The following is a 21,362-nucleotide window of genomic DNA, read 5'->3' as shown; positions in this document are numbered from 1 at the left end:
GTGTCTCAGGGGCTAAGAATGTCTAGTGACATTGGTAAATTCTGGTACACTATAGAGTGCAATGATAGATGTTTAAATTTGGGGTGTGTGTGAAATGATGATAAAAACAACTCAAAACATATTTACTAATTGATGGAAAATACTTCTGAGGGGCAAATTAGGGACAGTAGTCTTTAGTTTGTGATATTCTTCCAAATATTTCTAGGGTATCCCTAAATTCTCTCTTTAAAGGCTTTTTTTGGAAAATGCTTTGTCAAATGTGGATTGTCAGCATGATCTATTTTGGTGTATAATTCCCTGTATTATTTCAAACAGACTTTTTTTTAGTATTCAGTGATCAGAGAATGATGTTAAAATATCTTACTCCCTTTTGAGCTCAGCTTCTAAATTTACAAACAAACAACAAAAAAGTAATCCTCCAAAATCATTGCTAGGAACTGAAGATGCTTACAGCCTAATGTTGAATAATTTCAGGGTTTATCTTTATAAGCATTAAACGAGAGATGGTTATGTGTTCTGCTCATCACATAATAAAGGGGAAAACTGAGGTTTCCATAATGACAAAGCCACTATTAGCAAATGTCCCTTAGTCCAACCATTTCCTCCTATACTCCTTGTTTCAGGATTTCAGTGAAACAAACATACGTTTGAACTCATGGTAAGTCAACGTGATCATACTGCAACTGAATTTTTGCTATTAATTTCGTAGCCTAAAAGCAATTACCGAAGTGAACTTATGAAAGTATAACTGGTAAATAGTAGAGAAAAACAAAGTTAACAACTAAAGTATGCAGTCAATGAAAAAGGGAATCCAGATTCATTATTGGCTTAAAATCTTTACCACCAAATGCTTATTAACGGGTATATGCCAGCTGCGTGGTGGACTAACTTAAATAGGGTATACTTTTCTTAATTATCACTTTGCTGAGTAAAATGTTTTTTTTTTTTTAATGCACAAAATGGTATTTTGGAGAGAACTACTTGAAAGTATTAAGAATTTCAACGCAATTGAGTGACAGATACAGCCAACTCCTAAGATGCCACAAAGCCACAGTATATCTCCTTAAAAGTGGTCTGGGAAGAGGCTATGATTATTGCAATGCTAAAGGTTACAGGGGAATTTTTGGAAATAAGCACTTTTCTTTGAAATAAAAAAATACAGCTGCCCAATTCTTTCAGTCACTCAAAAAAAAAAAAAAAAAATGTCCCTCAGGAAGCTTACATTCTTCTGGAGCAGATGAGAAAAAGTGAGTTATGGATTATCCTGATTTACTATCAATGCTATGAGGGAAGGGTCTGATAAGATATGAGGACAAAGCTGCTTTCAATGGAGTGGTCAGTAGAGTCTTCTCTGAAAAAGTAACATTAAGCTAGAAACCTAAGCAATGAGAAGGAGCTTATACAGAATAGAGAGACACCGTGTCCGACATGTGAATGTATCAATATATATTTTTAAAAAGGTATTTCTGGAAAGTTGCACGTTAACTATTATAAAAAAAATCAGTGAGCATTCTAAAGACTTTATTGAGGGGTGCCTGGGTGGCTCAGTCAGTTAGATGTCCGACTTCGGCTCAGGTCATGATCTCGCAGTTCGTGGGTTTGGGCCCCGTGTCGGGCTCTGTGCTGACAGCTCAGAGCCTGGAGCCTGCTTCAGATTCTGTGTCTCCCTCTCTCTCTGCCCCTCCCTCACTCACACTCTGTCTCTCTGTCTCTCTCGCTCGCTCTCTCAAAAATAAAGATTAAAAAAATAAAGACTATTGATATTAATATAAACCCTGTAATAAAACGTCTTAAGGCAAAGGATCCTGAATGGAAAATCTATGTATATTAAAACATAGCTATGTCTAATCTTTCCAACAATTAGGAAGGCACTTCAAGACCACATACTCTCTGGAACAGGCTCATCATGGCCAATTACCCCCGTCTGGGTCAGTAGAGAACCAGTGACAATGTAGTTTTTACTATCTCACATGTCTTAAATGCTGGACACATTTTTCTAGGTACCCATGAGCACATTCACACACGTATGCATGGCACACACACTTATGTAACAGTGTGTCCACTCTGGCTAATCAGTATTCTGTGAAATGGAATACCTTTTCCACTTCAGACACTATTACTAGTCCTGTCTTCATCTACTCAAATTTTTGTTTTTCTCATAGGACACCCAGTAGAGGTCTCCAAGTCTGGGGAGCGTGGATGCCTCTCTGTTCTGTGACAAGCAACATCTAGAATGGCTGTGTGGATCTGTGTGTACTGAATTCACATTTTACTGAAATGAGCACCAGTCTTTCCTAAGAGGGCTGCCTGATTGGTTAGCGGAAAACGGATGGAATGAAGGGAAGAATAGTTGATAAAGAGATAATCCACTGTGCCACCGTGGCCATGCAGGATTGCGGCACCGGCGGGGGTGGGGGGGGTGCATGCAGGGTGAGGGGGAGAAGAGGAAGGGCTCCTTTCTGTTGTTGCATTTGAAGTGGGAAGGAGGCCTGCAGTGAGCAAACTTCAGATGTGAAGAACAAAAGGCCAGGTTTTCCCCCTACACCATCGCTCTACCTTTTTCTCAACACTGACTAGATGATGAGGTCTCAAGCTGAAGCCCTACAGAATTCCATTTTGACAGCCTATATTCATTAGTCAAGTTTATCTTCCAGATATATAAGGCAAGGCAGTCATTATTCTGTATAAAACAATTAAGTGAAGCAACGCTGCCCATCCATAGTTGGGGAGCATTTTGAAGTATCTCCGCTCTTTACAAACGAATCGGGGTACATTGGTATATCCAATAGATGTTACCTGCTCATGCAAAATCTTAAATCATTAAAAAAACTAAATAAAACTTGTGGTCGATAAACATTAATATCACGTCGGTCAATTTAACATTTTTTTCCTGCTCCTCTAAAGGAATAATTTGGAGAGGAAGGTAGTTCCTAAGCTGATGGTGGATCTGAGGATGCCAGTTACGGGAGCACTTAAGCGCCCATTGGCACAGCAAGATTCAAAGCCCTGGTAGGCTTCAAAGAAACACTTTTTTTTTCTTCTTCTAGAACTCTTTGCTTTCTAGTAAAGCTGCAACCACAATGTTCTCTCTCTTAATGCCACCATAAAAAATCAAAACACTTTAAAACAAATTGATGTACTCTTTAATACAGTCATCACATCATCACAGGACCCTTGCACCCTGCATGGCGACAACCGTGGGGATGCATACCACACATCTCTCTCTTTGTTGCCTGCTTCAATGCTTAAAGAAAAATGGAGAGAGAGTGTGTGTCTCTCAATTGAGATATGGGCACCTTTGATTGACAAGACCTAATCAGCTTATCTCCACACTAATAAAGTTGGGGCCTGTGGAGCTGGTCTATGCCCAGCACCGAGTGAACTTTTCCGAGCCAAAGCCTCACGGGCCAGGTCTCAGGCTCTGCTTCTCGAAACTGGTACAGATCAGTTCTTAATGGGCTATTTTCATCTTGATAAACCTCCACAGTCTTCATTCATGATGGCATTAGACTCCATTTAGCTGGATGAATTGCCTAAAGTAATGGTTACATGATAAGCCTATGATAAGTATTTATATACACTGAATCAATAAACTATCTCTTCCAAGCTGCCAATGGGAAGGAAAAAGTAACTTCTGAATTATTATTAATTTTTTTAGGTTACTATTTATTGAAGGGAGTGGCCTTTTTTTTTAAATTAAAAGGTGACAGGATCCTATGCACATCAGGATCCCTTTAATAATTTCTGCTGTATAATATTATTAGATGTTCAATTCCTTGGCATGAAGCCAAAATGGTGACCCAGCCATAATCTGTCTCCACCACTCTGGTATCCTGTATCCTGTGACACCAACTTGCTCATATCAGACACCCACTCAACATGTCTTGACTAACGGGTGGAAAAGAAGAGCATAAGGCCAGAAACACACATGAACTGTGGTTCCAGAGGGGGGGGCGGTGGTGAACACACATGGTCATGTACACACACATATTGTCTTCTCCAAGGTTCCTTGGCCAAGTCTCTTTCAAACCAAGGACCTTCCACATAATTTAAGAACAATATCTTTGTGCTTACCTGTTTGTAATTGCTATGTGAAGGCCAGACCCAAGAGCTGAGGTACAAATCAAGTTATTAAAGGACCAGATCCTTTTTCAATTACACAATAAAGATCTGGAGCAGAAGTTCCTCTTTACATGTGCCAAGCTGAGAGTGTAATACACCATGTGTATTTTCATCTTAAAGTTTATATGCAGTTATCTAAAGAGAGAAAGGCTCACTGGATAAAGCCAGCTTTATAGAAAGAACTCCAGTAATGGAGACTTTTTGAAATGATAACAATTTCTCAAGTATGAAAAAATATATACATATGTATATATACATACACACATATATATGTATGTATATATACACACATATATCAATTTGTCCCTCTCACCATGTATAAATGGTCCTGAAAACCATTCCGGAATGCTGCTTTCAAACTGCAATCTACCTTAAGTATTATACTCACCTGTATAAAATGAGACCATTTTAAACATATCCCCAAATGAAGTTTTCTACAGTTATAGAAAATCTTGAGCAATGTTTTTCACTCAGATTGTGGTCTTCATGCTGTAATTGCTTTATACAAAATCCACTCCAGTCTTATCACTCAATATTATCTTTACTGCTGAACATCGGAAGATAATTTTGCAATAAAATTTAATTTACAGAGCTTATTTTCCACTAATCTCCTAGCAGAGGAAGACTGAAACACACCAAAGTACACACTCCAAGCTATGACCCTGATAGCTTTTTTTTATTTCTGGAATAGTAGGACCCAAAACATATCAATTTTATCATATTGAAACGCTGGCATATTTTAATTGTCATAACTTACATCTTAGAAAAGGAAATACAACAGGCTATTAGGAACACATATGAAAATAAGCCTCTTCAAGTGATAAAGTTCCCCTGGGGAAAGCTCTTTTTCCATAATAAAGGAAATACTTAATATAAAAATATGGGGCTGGTAAAGGTATTTTATTTCAAACTATTAATATGCCAGCGATGGTCAACGGTATTTGAGATTTTTAAATAAAAAATTAAACCAGCTAGCAATAAATAGGGACCAGGAATCAAGATTTAGTTTTCTGTGTAAAATGACAAAGGCAGGTTTGTCGCCTCTAAGGCTCATTCCAGCTCTAAAATTTAAAAATTTAAAGGTACAGATGCCATGCAAACTTTAGAAGAGTAAATTAATAGTTGAAAGTCGACTTCTACCGGCCATTTGGCCTCTATTTATCATTAATGTCCTAGAAAGCCTTCATCTTTTGAATAAAGCTTTTTTTTTTTTTTTTTTTAAAAAAAATACAGTATTGAGAACTCCATGACAATGAACCAATATCACAAAAGAGAGTAAGATAGAAGCCAATCCTGTTGCTGAAAAATGAAATAGCTTCCTTTTTTTTCTGGTGCAAAATACTGAAAGGATCCTCTTTAAAACTAAAATTCTTCACAAAAATGGTTACATAGGTTTTTAAAAAAAGATTAATGATCATTAATGAGTTGAGAGATTAGTGCTTTAAGCCTGGACTACCCCTTCCTAAACCAGATTTAAATCTCTCTGCCTCGTTTTAAAGCTGTATCATAACAAGGCCAAAGTGATACTGAATCATTTATGAGGTTTTTAGAGTTGAAATATCAGAGTCATATATGTGCAGAAGTATTGTTCTGACATTTGAATTTCAGCAATAGGCAATTCTGAGACATTTCAAGTTATGCAAAACTTGACATTTCCATGTTAATATACAAAACAATGATGATGTGAAAAGTCACTTCTCTACCAATACTTAAAACTTAAACACTTAATAAAACTTAGAAGCACGGGCCTCTAAAATTCAAACCCACACATGAAGTACTTACCTAAAAGCTTTTAATGTTTATGCACATAAAAAGTACCTGCTGAACATTCATCTGCACTGATCTTTTTTATTTACACATGGAAAAGGGAAAAACATCATTAATTGCTTTTCAGACCACTTACTTCCAATTTACCTTTTTTTCATTTCTCCTATATACACGTCAGAATATTCCTGTCATGAGCTATATATCATTTAAATTGTTTCTCGAGTGTTAAAAACTACATTAAATAAAATACAATTAAAAGTGTATTTCACTTTCCTGAACAGCATGAATCTCAGCCAGCTAGTTTTATAAGAAACTGAAATGAACTACTCACAAATGACCACCATACCCAATGATTATCTTCTTAAACAACAAAATTAAAATGTTTTGACAAGATGATCTCTTGGTAGAAATGCTAAAGACATTTTTTTTTTTAAAGGTTGAAATAAGTAGGGTAATAATGAAGAACAAAATGTATAACATTTTCAAGCTGCAAATTAACAAGCAGATATTGACTTTTCTTTGAGGTCAATAACAACTCTTATTGATCCAAAAAGTTAATACCTACTAAGGTCAATATAAGATCTCAAGGGTCAAACAAATCTGGATTCGAACTCCCACTTCCTTTCACATACAAATACTGCTGAAATGGGTACAACTGTGTTCAGAGATACAAGGAAATCATCACTATGATGCCAGAATAAACCAAAGAAGTAGGCCAAAAAAGTTAAGAACATAGTTTTAAAAGTCAGTTACTATAGAATTTTCAGAGACATTGACCTTTAGATGTAAATTCTAGTATTACACAATTTGGGCAGTTACCTATGGAGAAACAAAAAAAAATAGAAAATTAGGTTTTTACAAGCATCTTGCCTCTTCATGGTATTCACAAATAGAATCTCTCTTTCTCTCTCTCTTGCTGTTATGTTTCGAGAGATTATGATGAAATAATTTTTCAAGAATAGATTTTAGGCACTTTTATACACAGATAAAATTCTTTTTTAATTTTAAAATTAAACAGTAATATTTTGGGAAATTCAGAAATGGGAAACTTATCTATAATGTTAATATTCTTACAAAGTTATTTCTATTGTCCTCATATAGTCTGTTTTACTCTTCTAAACTGAAGGAGAAAAAAAAATATTGACCACCATTCTTCTAATAAGTAAAATAGTCTACTCCTTCTTACACATCATAAAGAGGGCCCATGAGGCTGAACCACATGAACACTGGGACCATGCGCCCATACAATGTATCTAGTATTTCCTGGTGTTGTAAGGTGAAGTAATTTATTAGTCTCATCTTTTTGATAGCCAAATAAAAGTTCACATCGTTCTTTTCGGAATGACTTAGAGGCACCAAGGGAGGAAGAGCGAAGAAAGAAAGAGGAAGTATCCATTACTAGGGCATTTCCAGTGCCAAAACCTGAGCAAGATGCTTTCGACAGACATGGGTCCTGTCAGTTACTGGGGAGGCCCAATTATTGACAGTGGTGACATAAAAGTTAGGAAGGAGAAGCCAGGTCTGCAGCAGTGACAAGATCACACTGTGGATATTTAGCAAATATGGAGACTGCTCTGACCGCAAGGTACTTTAAAAAAAAAAAAAAAAAAAAAAAAAAAAAAAGCTTATTTTAGAACAGTTTTAGATTTGTGGAAAAATTAGGTTAGTACGGAGAATTCCCATATATTTAATACCCACTTTTTCCTATTATCAATACCTTACATTACCGTAGTACCTTTGTCACCGTTAGTGAGCTAATATTGCCGAGTATTGTCAGCTAATGTCCCTACTTTATTCATATTTCCTTAGTTTACGTCCAATGTCTTCAGACATTTGTCTGATGTTTCAGGATACCAGGATCCATCCAGGATACCATATTACATTTAGTCACCATTGCCTTCGGTTCCTCTCAGCTGTGACGTTTTGCAGTGTTCTTGAAGCACATACTTTAGAAATGGTATAAATAAATTTGCTGACTTGTATCTATTGTCAACACTCTAGATGAAAACACATGTAGCGGAATTATCTTTTGTTACAGATCTAAGGAATATAAATTTGAGAAGTGAATAGCGATAAATGCCTGCTAGAAAAGAAAGCAAATGATATTGACTCTTTCCTGGGTCTATTCACAGAACATAGATAAGAGAAAGTTTCATTTGTCAGAAATCCTAGATTACATCCACTGACCTGACCCATAAGCCCTCTACTCCTTCACCTCACCCCATTGTTTTCTACCGGCCAGGGCTTTTTAACTGATTGATTATGAGGCAGTAAAGCGGGCAAGGAATAAATGATACGGCAGGAGGGGAAGCTGTCCACGTGCGTTCGTACGAAGTTGTGACTGGAAGGTGGTTGTCCATTTGGAACCAGGGGTCCTATTCCCCTCACATCCGGGTGACACCATCCAACCAGTCCTTGCCAGCAAAACGCACGCAGAAACGACGTGCGTCGCTTGCTGCCGACGGAGGTGGGAAAGTGGGTGGGCCTCCTCCACGCTGGCTTTGCCCGGTCGCTGGCAAAACGTAGAGGACTCCGAAGCCTCCGTGCAGGGCAGGGCCACGAAGCGGGAGAACCCTCGATTTCTGAATCGCCACCTGAAAGGCTATCTGCCCACTAGGAACACTTGCGCTGGACTGTTCCAAGCAGTGAGCAACACGCTTGACTGCAGCCGGCCGCTCGGGAACCTGGGGTTTACTTGTCACAGCAGCTGGTGCTACCCTGCAAAGCAGCACAAATGGCAACTACCATTTCTGAGCACCTATGGTGGACTTAACAGGCAATGGGTGTTTTGTACAGTTTGCCTCATTTAAGTCTCACAGCAACCTCCACGTAGAAGACCTGCAGAAGTTTTGTGTGTTAGGAAACGGAGGCTAGACAAGTCTAAGGAACTTGCCCAAGGTAACCAAGTTATTATGCGGTAACCAAGACTTGAACTTGTCTAGTTACAAAGCTCCACGAACATTCCAGTTTGCTTCACTGCAGGTGAAAGACAGGTGATCTGACTTGGCTCTTGGATTAAAAAGTAATTCTTATGCATTTTATATGCATAGATTTTTTTTTTTTTTAGCCGCAAAGGAGAGCAAACATTATACATGTGGTCACCCTACTTTTTGTGTGTTAGATACGAAGTCCTATTTTATAAAGGGTGGGTGTGAGACGATTAGTTTGCTTGAATTTGTTAGCATTTTCCATATAACCACGATGCTGTTATACAAAAATGCCGAAGAGAAAGATACACTTTGCCTTTGTAACCTGCTGATACTCTTACGGTGTTTAATTTGAGCAGAGTCCAGGAACTCAGGGAAGGCACGAAAGAGCTGTTCCTCCGTGCGGTATACAGTTAACAAAGGAGAGAACAGAAAGACTGACTTGTTCTCACAACAGTATGAATTTAAAGAACTATATGGGGTGTGTATTCTACAGGAAGCCCGAGTAGGAAGAAAAATGAAACACTATACCTTGCACACAGCAATAAAAATGAGGGGACTCATTGTAGTAAGAAAATTCACAGCTGGCAGGCGATATCAGTGAGGCAATAGATACTTGGTCCATCTTCAAGCTTACCTTTTAGGGTCATAGTGTTTTAAAAAAAGGTCTCCTTTTTATATTAACAAAGTCACTCCAGTCAATCTCTTTAACTCATCCCACATGAAAAATCTGGATGACTTTGTAAAAGTTCTGTGCTTACACCAGGGAGAAAAACTGGTGCATCCTTTAAAGTTGTGCAGCTTTCTTATTATGAGAGTTTTGTTTGTTTGTTTAGAGAATAGGTCCGGGTCTGAATCATCCACAAGTCTGTCCGGAGCATTGAACAGTATAGATAATTATAGACAATTTATAGATATGTTAATGAGGAAGAGGGACACAAAAAACATTGATTCCTTCATGAAACCAAATGAAACTTAATATCCACTCTGGTTGGTAAAAATAGATAGCATTTGGGGAAGTATTCAGGGGAACAGTCAACTCAGCCTGAACCAAAATTTCCATTCTGGATAAATTAATTTATCAATTGATTCAATGAGATAACAGATGTAAAAAGAGTCTGAAAATTTCAAAGTCAATTATACAGTGTTACTCTTAATATGAGCATTATTTTCAGCACATAATAACAAAGTATTTAAAAATTACAAAATTGGGTTAAAAATGACCCAAGTTTATAATTTAGAGCATTAAAAACCTCCATATTATATTAAAAAAAATAATTACACATCTGAATATTAAAATGGATGGGGTAACTGGGAAGGTTACTCTGAAATAATAAAAAGTTTGAGGGAAAATGTTGTCAAAACAAATGTTACCACTTTCAAGTATACTTAATAACTAAGGTGAACGTTAGATACGCCATAGGACACACTCTAGAAATTCTCACAAGCCATGTATTTGCCCAAAGCCTGATTTTGCTCATGCTTTACCCACTTCTCCTTCCTCCTGTATTTATTCCATAAGGTCCATCTCTCCCAAGTCTTTCCCTGACACAATGAAATGGAGTTAATTACTTCCTGCATCTTGCTTTGAAAACACGAATTATGCTTATTATGGGGATTTAGAGCTATGTATTTCCCTGGTAGATATTTTGCCAAGATACTCCAGCTTATTACAGAAACTTACTATTCTAAGTGCTTAGGACAGTGCCGCGGTCTGTTCCTTTCTAAATTATATAAAATCTGTTTTCCCTTTCAGGCGGGTTGAATATCTACCCTACCCTATTCCCAAATACAAATTTTGCTAATAATATTAATTGAAGTCAGTATTTTCTTGCTATTTCAGAGATCAGCTTAGCTCAGTCCAGGGCTAATGAACCCTGACTCTAACTTCTTAGGGCCCAATAATTGTTTTCTGAATAAATGTTAGGGCTCTGCTGTGCTCTTTTCGAGTGCCACATATTGCAAAGAGCATTGAAAGTGGAAATAAACAAAAAGAAGGGCCCCTGGGTGGCCCAGTCAGTTAAGCGTTTGTCTGGCTTTTGGTTTTGGCTCAGGTCACGATCTCACAGATCGTGAGTTCGAGCCCCACGTCGGGCTCTGCGCTGACAGTGTGGAGCCTGCTTGGGATTCTCTCTCTCCCTCTCTCTCTGCCCCTCCCAGGCTCATGCTTACACACATGCTCTTTCTCTCTCTCAAAACAAATACATAAACTTAAAACAAAAAGAAATTGGAAATGCAGAAAACTAGCTCCATTTTAAAGGCGTATTTTATGTGGACATAAATATCCACCTTTTAATGTGGATCAGGACCTTAGGCAATCAATTGTGATGAGACTACCAACGTGGAGAATAATGGCAGGATTCTCAACAACCCGCTTATTTTTCCTGCAAAAGGGACAGTCTTCAAAAAACTTCCTCATCTGGCTTTAGGGTGGTTTCGTCTCTCTAAATAAATAGATATTTATTTAACTATGACTTAGAGTTTATACCTCAAGATGCAAAAGGGCAGCACAGTGCCATACATGAATGGTGACCCACCATGACAGTCTCTTTGATAATGACTTTAGCTGGAAAAATATATTCTTCAATAAGAAAATTATTTTTTAATGTTGACTTTGTTCTCTTTCGGCGATGCTGGAAAACATTGTAGCCCAACAGGAAATACAGGCAAAAGCTTCAAATGTAGAGCACACACACAAAAAAAACATTTTTAAAGCTCATGTCCATCAAGTTTTCCACTTGATATAAGTCGTACACAAAGTCTTAGTCCAATGTGAACCCATGCTGTGAAAATTCTGTAGCACCCACCTCAGAAAATTCTGTTAAATACATAAACACTGCTGAAAAGAAAACTTCTGGGCACTAGAAGTCAGACTCAAAGGGAAAATAAACCTGATTAAAAAAAATCCCAAGGAAAGTTATATAAGTACAGTGCAACAAGGTCATAAGCTTAACGGTCCTCACTGTAATATTTGAAAGTAAATTGGCATTTTAGCGATCTGCTTTGGCCGTCATTCTTTTTCTCAACTCAACAGAGATGCAACAGAATAAGAATGGCTTCACGTGTCATCTTACAAGCCAAATGGAAAAGTTATAGGCATTACGGGGTAAGACACCTTTAAAAATGAGTATAATACTTTTTAATGGATTAAAAATGAACACTATGAATTCACTTGGACCACCTAAGGAGAAGGTTCTCCAAATAGGGTATAAATGACATCCTTTTCTTAACCACTATGGAGCTCACCAATATTTCAGAGAACCTCACAAAGCAAATTTAAGTGTAACTCGAAAATATTCTTCAAGAGCTTCACCCAAATGACAACCTCCCCTGTTCTTTTCAGAGCAGAACCACAGCTTTTTGAGATGTTGGACTTTAACGGGGTTGTAATTATAAAGTAAGTGACAATGGCACATTAAAAGTGATTATTTTACCACTGGGTAGACTGCTTAAAAACTTGCAGGACGTGGTCAAGTAATTCCTATCAGCATTAAAAAAAAAAAAAAATGCGTGTTCAAGCAAAGGGATCTTGAAGATTCTGAGGGCGTAACCACATACTCCAACAACCAAAACAATGAATTTCTTTTTCTTTTTTAAAATTTTTTTTTAACGTTTATTTTTGAGACAGAGAGAGACAGAGCATGAACGGGGGAGGGGCAGAGAGAGAGGGAGACACAGAATCGGAAGCAGGCTCCAGGCTCTGAGCCATCAGCCCAGAGCCCGACGCGGGGCTCGAACTCACGGACCGCGAGATCGTGACCTGAGCTGAAGTCAGACACCCAACCAACTGAGCCACCCAGGCGCCCCAAAACAATGAATTTCTAGCGATAATTTTTTTCTGTCAAAAAGTAAAATATTTCTATAGAAAAATATTTTCCCTAAAATATTTTTGGGGATAAAGTAGATGGTTAATATCAATCCAAATTTATAATCCCATTTTAATTATAGAACAATATACAGTGTTAATTTCATACTGTTGCAATAGTATGGACATGGGAGTGCCTTTCTGAATTCCAATCTGTGCCTACACAAAACTACTTAAATTAAAAAATCTGAATCGGTCTTTATAGGTATAACATCATCTATTCAGATAACCCAGGACTGGGATATCTTGTCTTTCTAGTTCTGCATCCCTGAAGCATCTGATACTCTCAGCAGAGCTCAATGAAATCCTGTTAAAAACATGAAATACAATGTGCACCTTCTTTTATATAATGTATATCATTCCCACTAAAATTACAGAATCAGAAATTTATTCTTCTACCAACTGATAACAGCTCCAAGAGCAAGAAACTTACAGTTAATACTTTTTGGATCTACTTTCCAAGAAGTCTTATAAATGACTTACCAGTAAATGGAGACAGAGACAGAAAAAGAAAAACTTTCTTATCTTTTGTGCAGGAGATATTAGCTCAGTTTCAAGCTAGCTTACAACTTCAAAAATAGTTTTATGTATTACTTTGTATTATTGTGCATTGTTTTATCCATCAATCTTTTCTGTAGATGATAAATTAATATATTTGATGATCTGTGTTTTTGAATATAATTACTACACTGTACCCAGCAATGAACACTCAAAAGATTTCTTGAAGAGAATAAGGGAGGAAAAGAGGAAGGAGAAAAGAGAAGAAAGAGGTTAATAATAACAATGAGGAACAGGTAGAAGATTAAGCAAATGTCAGGAGACATGAAAAAGAAAACCCTGAAATGATAAAGAAAAGGGCTACCTTCAGTTTTATAAAAAAACTTTGTTTCAATAGATACTTCCAAGACTGATTAAAATTTCAAAATGAGGGGGTGCCTGGGTGGCTCAGTCGGTTAAGCATCCGACTGGCTCAGGTCATGATCTCATGGTTCATGAGTTCTAGCCCCACGTAGGGCCCCATGCTGACAGCTCAAAGCCTGGAGCCTGCTTTGGATTCTGTCTTCCTCTCTCTCTTCCCCTCCCCCACTCACACTCTGTCTCTGTCTCTCTCTCAAATAAACATTAAAAATTTTTTAAAAGTTCAAAATGAATTCTACAGTGAGTTGATTAAAATAATAGTAATAATAATAAGGTAAATTGAAAGACAGTATTAAGAACCAAAAGACAGAATGTCATAAAACTGCAGTATTGTGGACTTATACTTCATAATCCTCCTATAACTCCTTGAAACTCTCTGGAAAACTCCATCAGTAGTTCAGTCAAGACTCTGAGACAATCAAAGATGCAGAGGAAGGGACTGCATATCTCAAATGCATTTGTTCTGATTCTTTTAAAAGTTCTGAACACGAAACACATTTGGTTTGATTTTTAAAAGCTAAGCTGATACTTGATTGATTGCTTTTCCTGTATGAACTCAAAAAAAGATGTAGGCAAAGTAGACAAAAGTGGTGTACATAGCTTATCTTATTCTCATGAAAATGCTATAATTCTAAGAATTATTTGTTTCCCAGAAGAAAAAAAAAAAGTGCTCCATATGTTTCTCTGCCTTACTCTATTAGGACAAATATATTCAGATTTTGATGAGGTAAAATCATGGAAAGCAAAAATAACCTGAAAATATCATGTAAAACAGGTCTGTGGAAGTATAGTCCTAAAATGGGGACTATCTGCAGCTTAAAATTTGGTAAGTATTACATAGTTTTGAAATAAAATCTATTTTTTTTTGGGGGGGGGACAGAGAGAGAGGGAGACACAGAGTCGGAAACAGGCTCCAGGCTCCGAGCCATCAGCCCAGAGCCTGACGCGGGGCTCGAACTCACGGACCGCGAGATCGTGACCTGGCTGAAGTCGGACGCTCAACTGACTGCGCCACCCAGGCGCCCCTAAAATCTATTTTTTTAATTAAAAAAATATTTGCAAGGGGTATAAACTTTGGAAAAAGGGCACAAACCGTCAGCTACAAAGTGGATATGGCTTGAAGATCTACCAACGGTGACCACAATTGATAGTACTGTATTATATAACTGGAACTTGCTTTTTTATATATATATAGAGAGAGAGGAGGTAAGGAGGGAGACAAATATGTGAGAATGTGTTAATTAACTAGATGGTGAGAATCCTTTCACAAGAGAGAGAGAAAGAGAGCAAGTGAGAGAAAGAAAGAGACAACAAGAATCCTCATAGAAAAGAACTAGGACTCCAAGTAAACCCTCGAACAGAAATGGAAGAATCTCCTGTGTCACTTCTACAACAAATATGGCCTGGATAGAAAATATATATTTTATGAAAAGAACTTATAAATACATGAACATTGGTAGTATGCTTACGCAGAAAATCTATCTTTGCATTTCCCTGATAAAACAAGACACACAGGAAATTGTGATGAATATACCATTCGTTTAAAAACGATGTAAGTAGTGTTAGGGGTGCCCGGGTGGCTCAGTCGGTTGAGCGTCCGACTTTGGCTCAGGTCATGATCCCGTGGTCCGTGAGTCCGAGCCCCGCGTTGGGCTCTGTGCTGACGGCTCGGAGCCTGGAGCCCGTTTCGGATTCTGTGTCTCCCTCTCTCTCTGACCCTCCCCCGTTCGTGCTCTGTCTCTCTCTGTCTCAAAAAAATAAACACTAAAACCAATCATTTAAAATAAAAAAATAATAAAGTAAAAATAATGTAAGTAGTGTTAAATATAGGGAAAAATGTATTTTGAGAAAAATAAAGTGTCATAATGAGTCTCTTTTGGGTTAGCGGATAGGTTACTAGCTGTTCTAGTTGCCAAGGAATGCCTATTCGTATTTTCCTAAACAAAGTAAGATAAAGAATTATTACAGCTCCTCAGTAAGACCCTCATATACAATGCCACCAATATTAACAGACACTACCATATGTATTACTCCATAGGAAGTGTAGGTGTTAACTAGACATAGCTACCTGCCTAAATTTTTCCACGCAGGTTTAGATATACATTATCTACGCATGTATGTGAGATTCAACGACATGGCTATTATCCAGTTCAAACAGGCACAGACTAAATGCTAACTCTGGTAAGTGGACATCTAACTTAATTCTGAGGTGCACAAGTGGCTTGGCTGATCTTGTTAAAATGTAGATTCTGATTCAGTAGACCTGAAATGGGACCCAAGATCCTGCGTTTCTAACAAGCTCCCAGGGGCTGTTGCTGGTTCTGAGCCCTACTTTGGGTAGTAAAGAACTAATACATTTCCTCTTGAGACTATACAAGATTAAGCTAAGAGATAATGTATGTTTATATTCAGAACCTACCTAAAGTGAAGATTTCTAGAGGAAAAAGAACCCATACTTTTGTGAGATAATTTTAAAAATCTTTCTACATACATTATTTCATTTATGCCTTGTGTAAGCTCTAGGAAATAGGTATCATTATCATCTTTTTTCAAATAACATATCATCAGAAACTTGGTTTCAAGTTCAGATTTATAACTGCAGTGTCCACCACCAATAGCACAATGGACTAGCCATTGGACCTGAAGCCCACCCAGGTCCAAGAACTAGTAAGTCTCCATTTGAGGGGATGTGGTATCCTTAAGAAGGAATCTTTGGGATCTTATGCCAATTGTTAAGGAAGTTAATGACAAATTTCAAGCTACTTGCCCCTGAATGGCTTTTAAAATGACTTATAATTTCTCCCATATCTTTACCATCAAATCCTTCTATTCATTTCAATTAGTAAAAGAACCATATCTGGGATTACTGTAAACATTCCTAACATGTCTCCTTGTTTCCATTCCTTTGCCACTCGACCCCTACAATCCCTGTTTTCTACAATTCAGATCAGGCCACTTGTCTGCTGAAAGCTCTCCAATGACATCACACTCTAAGAGTCAAATTCAGGTTCCTTCCCATGCCCTGGCGCCCCACAGATTCTGCACCCCATCTGGCTCTGACCTAATCACGTACCATGACTGCTTGCCTACTTTGAGGCAGCCGTCTTGGTCTTCTGTTGCCTGGACATCCCAAACATCTTCTCATTTTAGAGTCTTTGTGTTTGCTTTGCCCTCTTGGGATCCTCTGCCCCAAGTCTGCTTATGGATGGCACCTTTGTACTGTTCAAGACTCGGCTTACAATGCATCTCTCTGGGAAGTCTTTCCTGACTAGACAGCCTAAGATAGCCTTCATCAGTTACTCTTCAGTACCTTGCTTCATTTTGCCACTATCTGAAATGTACTAGTCCATTCATTTATCAGTTCAACAAAATGCCTGAATCATTCTGCCCCCAAACCCTGTCTCCATACATTAGTTGCCTGGGAACAGGGATCTTGGCTATCTCGATGCTCCTGTGTCCTCAGCACATGACACACAGTATTCAATAGTTTTAGAATACGTTATGTGAAAGGGAACTTAATAGATGTGAGAACATGACATATTTGGACTACAACAGATCACTTTGGAAAATCTAGGTATGTGGGACCCATTCATATCTAAGTGCGGTCTATTGGTTAAGAGCATGGAATCAGACAGTCTGACTGTACTATTTCCTAGCTTGATTATAAGTGTGGGCAAATAACTTAACCTCTCTGTACCTGTTTTTCTATCTGTAAAATGAGAAAAGAGTAATGACTGCACAGGGTTGTGGTGAGGATTAAAGAGATAACAAAAGCAGAAGACTGAGAAAGAAAACATTGCATTATTTCTACGTATATCCAATCACTAGTCCATGGTGGGGAACCTGCAGGCACCTGAAGGGAGGATGGAGTACCTTTTCTTCACAGCAGAAGACTGGCAAAAGTAGAGCACCTTGTAAGGAGATCAATGACCAAATGGAACACCAGAGCTGGGTGACTTGCTGTGGCTCCCGGCTGAAGGAGTGCTGACTCATAATACTTAGATACTCAGGGATGGCAAGAGCAAGGTTAATAACTGGTACAGCCTACTCTTCAAAGATGTGAGGCTACTAACTGTAGGAAGACACTCTCATGGTTCCGGAGACGTACTGGCAGGTGCACTTGGGCCCATTTAAGGTACAGGGTGGGATAGTCATGACTATCTCCAACTATCTGCTTACCTATTGAAAGGAAAGAGTGAGCCTTGCATTTCTGCCCTTGTGTAATTTCTCTTTCAACCTATTTTGTTTATTAACCATACAGTGTCCATTAGTTTTGTGCCTTTTGTAATTCTGGGATAATTTACTGCAAAGGAAAGAAAAATCATATTTTCAGATTAAAGGGCAGATGACTCAGAGTTTTAAGTCCCTGACCTCAAACAAAATGGTTATCTCCACAGCTAAGAGGCATACTTGATTATTAGCAGGAAATGAAAAAAGGAAGAGTCCCTTTTTATTCACAGATTTTAGGACAAGAACTTATAAGAAATGTCAAACCAAGTCAAGCCAATGGCTCATACAACCACCATGGTGTTTCATCTTTGATGGTCACTCTTAAGGTAGTTTGTTAATGAGTCTGATAACTGTCCCTCTTGATATTAGTCTTAGACTAACATGTCCTACCATCAGCTCTTTAGTTTAATATCATTTACTCTCCCATCTGCCTCTTTTCTAAATAGAGCTGTTCGATTAACTTGTAATCTCATAAATTTTCTCAAAAAGGAAGGGATCCATGAAAGAAACTTGATTGGTATTAAACTCAATATATATCAAGGTATAAACGGCACTTAGAAATAATCATGTACTTTTTCTCAGACCAAATGCATTCTGGACATGTGTTCCTCTGCTGAGTAGCTGTTCTTAAAGTCACAATAACTGCCAATTTGACAAAATAAATGATTCAAGAACTGTAAGAGATGAGTTTCATTATTTGCTAGGAGGATACTAGTGGTCAAACTAATATGCTTTCCATTCTATTTACATATAATTGATCATATATAATAATCGAACTTTCTCTTATGATATTTGCCAATAATAGTCATCAAGTTAATGAATAGAAAAGTTTACAGATTTTTGTTGAAATCTCTTGCCAATAATTTTGAAAGATGACCATTTTTGCTGACAGTAACATATAAAAATGATGACTTTTACAGAGCCCTCGTTACTTTCTAAGAACCTGAATATATATGATCTCATTTTACTTTATAACAACCTTCTGGGATTCATAGAATCTGGTGTCAGGTTTCCATTTTACAAATACAAAAACATGCACAGAGAAGTTAAGTGATTTCTCAAAGTCACAGAGCTGGTTAATTACCAGCCCAAATGATGGAGTTGTTCCCTCTTTCTCCAATTCAGCCAATCAGACAATAGTTCCTAGATTTTGTGGAAAAGTAAAATTTCTAAAAACATTTCAGAGGACCCCAATAGCATTGTCAATTTTGTTATTTTTCTGGGTAGAGAGAAAATAAATATATAACTTCCACCTACTATTTATATCACATCATAAAACTAGCCTGTCTTTTATCACCCCAAAATAGAAAAAACATCATCTGAGAAAAAGTGTAGTCCTTTAAATTAATAAAATCTGCCTTATGAGAAAATCACTACTTTGTAATTTTTTACTCATTTTGCTGTGGCCTGGTGAAAACTCCTTTTGTGGCCAAAGAACTATTAGACCAATACTTGGAAATCATTCCCCTCTTCTCTGCTCTTTCAAGTCATACTAGCTTTTCTACTGCTTTTCCTCCTTGCATTTCATAGTCTTTAAGAAAAAGAAACCAATACATGCTAAAAGTTTTTCCTTTTGAAAGACGTTGTTCTACCAATACTATAACAAAATGATCAGCATCATAAATTTACATCACAAGCAAAACACAAAACTGCTGGCTGACTAGGCCTGACCAGGCTGAGGGCTACATGGGAACCAGTAAATGCAGAAAGAACATGGCGCCCATCACAATGACTTTTTCCTCACGTTACTTTAGGAAGATGCAAGGACAGGACAAAGGCTTTGTGCCTGCCTTTGTGCCTGCTTTCTCATTTCTCACTCCACTTTCAAACTCAAGAAAATGAACTATCGCGATGACTCTTATCTAGGCAAAGGCTGTACCATATCTGTCATTACGCACAAAGCCCACCCTGGTCTTCCTCCCAGACTTGGTTTTATAGTCTGCAAGAACTTCCCAAGCGTTATATGACAAACAGATACCTAATTTTACAAAACTTTATAATCTACCATTGTATTCTACCAAAAAGTCCAAGGGGATGGAGGTAGGTTTTGGGGATACTCTTAAAGTGACCTTCTTCCATGTTGACTACATTGATAAGCTGATGTGAATGTTGTATTTTAGCACACATCAAAAGGAATCACCATCAAATTCCATTCAATCTTATCATCTCGATCAATGTATGATCCTCTAGTATCTGTGATCTTCTTTGATAACTTCCTTAAGCTTTGGGATGGAAATACATGAATGGTATAGTGAAAGAGAAAAGGTAGCCCAATCAGACAAATCAAGCCCTGTGATCAAGTGTCAAAGCAAGAATATGCCCAACCCAACCCAGTCCCATGTGGAAAGAGACTCACCAATGGGATGTTTTGTCAAAGAAAGTCCTTAGATGTTCAGAATGCACAGGGATACCTTCCCCAAAGATGTCAAAGTAACAATTTTTAAAAATTCCTTAAATGTATACAAATTTTAACCACAATAAAATTTTTTTCTGCGAATAAAGTGCCTGTATATCATCAAATGACTACAAATTAATATAACATTTATATTTGTATAGTTTTATGAGTTTTATGTTATATAAAACATTTTCACATATGGGATCATATCTTAGGATTTTTTTGTTTTGTTTTGCTTTAGAGAGAGAGTGTGCAAGTGGTGGGGAGGGCAGAAAGGGGGGTGGTAGAGGGAGAGGGAGAGAATCTTAAGCAGGCTCCACGCCAAGTGCGGCCCAACATGGGGCTCCATCTCACAATCCTGAGATCGTGACCTGTTCTGAAATCAAGAGTTGGACGCTTAACCAACTGAGCCATCCAGGCACCCCTTATGTCTTAGGAATGTTCTGAGACATATAATATTATTTCCATTTTACTGAAGTAGATACTGAGACTACGAGGTTATGTGAGTTGCTCAAGGTCACACACACAAGAGCTAGAACCAGTCTGGTCCTTTGACCTCACCTTCAGGGCTCTTTCTGTTATTGACATTCTTCACCAGGGCAGTCACTTCTAAAGTTGAGCCCAAGGACAAAAGGAACAAGTGAAAGGTGGTTTTTATTCCAATCAGGGCAGAAAGCCAATCTATTAATAATGTTAGAAAGAAGGGCTGCCCCACTGTTAATGAATCTGGAAGGGTTACAGTTTTTTTTAGTATTCTCACCATTACTATAATGCCAATGCCATTTGTTTTGTTCTGATTCAGTTCCCTAGACCTCATCACATAGTAAGAAGCCAATATAGGATAGCCATGAACCCAGGTCAAGAAAAAACACCAGCCATTCACAAAAACAAATCTTTGGAATTATTTTCATTATACCTGCTCTTCTAAAATAAACATTTTCATAACACTAAATGTAAAATATCAATGGAATTATTATTAATCACATATTTTTGGGGCTTACATACTAGCCAAGAGCTATCCAAATTACGCAAAATAAATTCTATACAATATATATTTCACAAAACAAAACAGATAGCTAAGTTATAAGAAATGGATGACTTTGCAGGGGTTAACAGATATTTATTTACTGTATAAAAA

The 21,362-nt window shown here is 37.6% G+C and overlaps 1 protein-coding gene across 9 annotated transcripts in view; it reads right to left on the bottom strand.

Moving 5' to 3' along the window:
• VTI1A (vesicle transport through interaction with t-SNAREs 1A) overlaps window positions 1–21,362 on the bottom strand; it is a 357,198-nt gene that overhangs the window by 245,733 nt on the left and 90,103 nt on the right. The window lies entirely within an intron of this gene.

This window comes from Panthera leo, chromosome D2, assembly GCF_018350215.1.
Source record: "Panthera leo isolate Ple1 chromosome D2, P.leo_Ple1_pat1.1, whole genome shotgun sequence".
NCBI classification, from domain to species: Eukaryota; Metazoa; Chordata; class Mammalia; order Carnivora; family Felidae; genus Panthera; species Panthera leo.
Note: the sequence above shows the minus strand (reverse complement) of the source record. Positions and strands in the feature narration are given on the sequence as shown.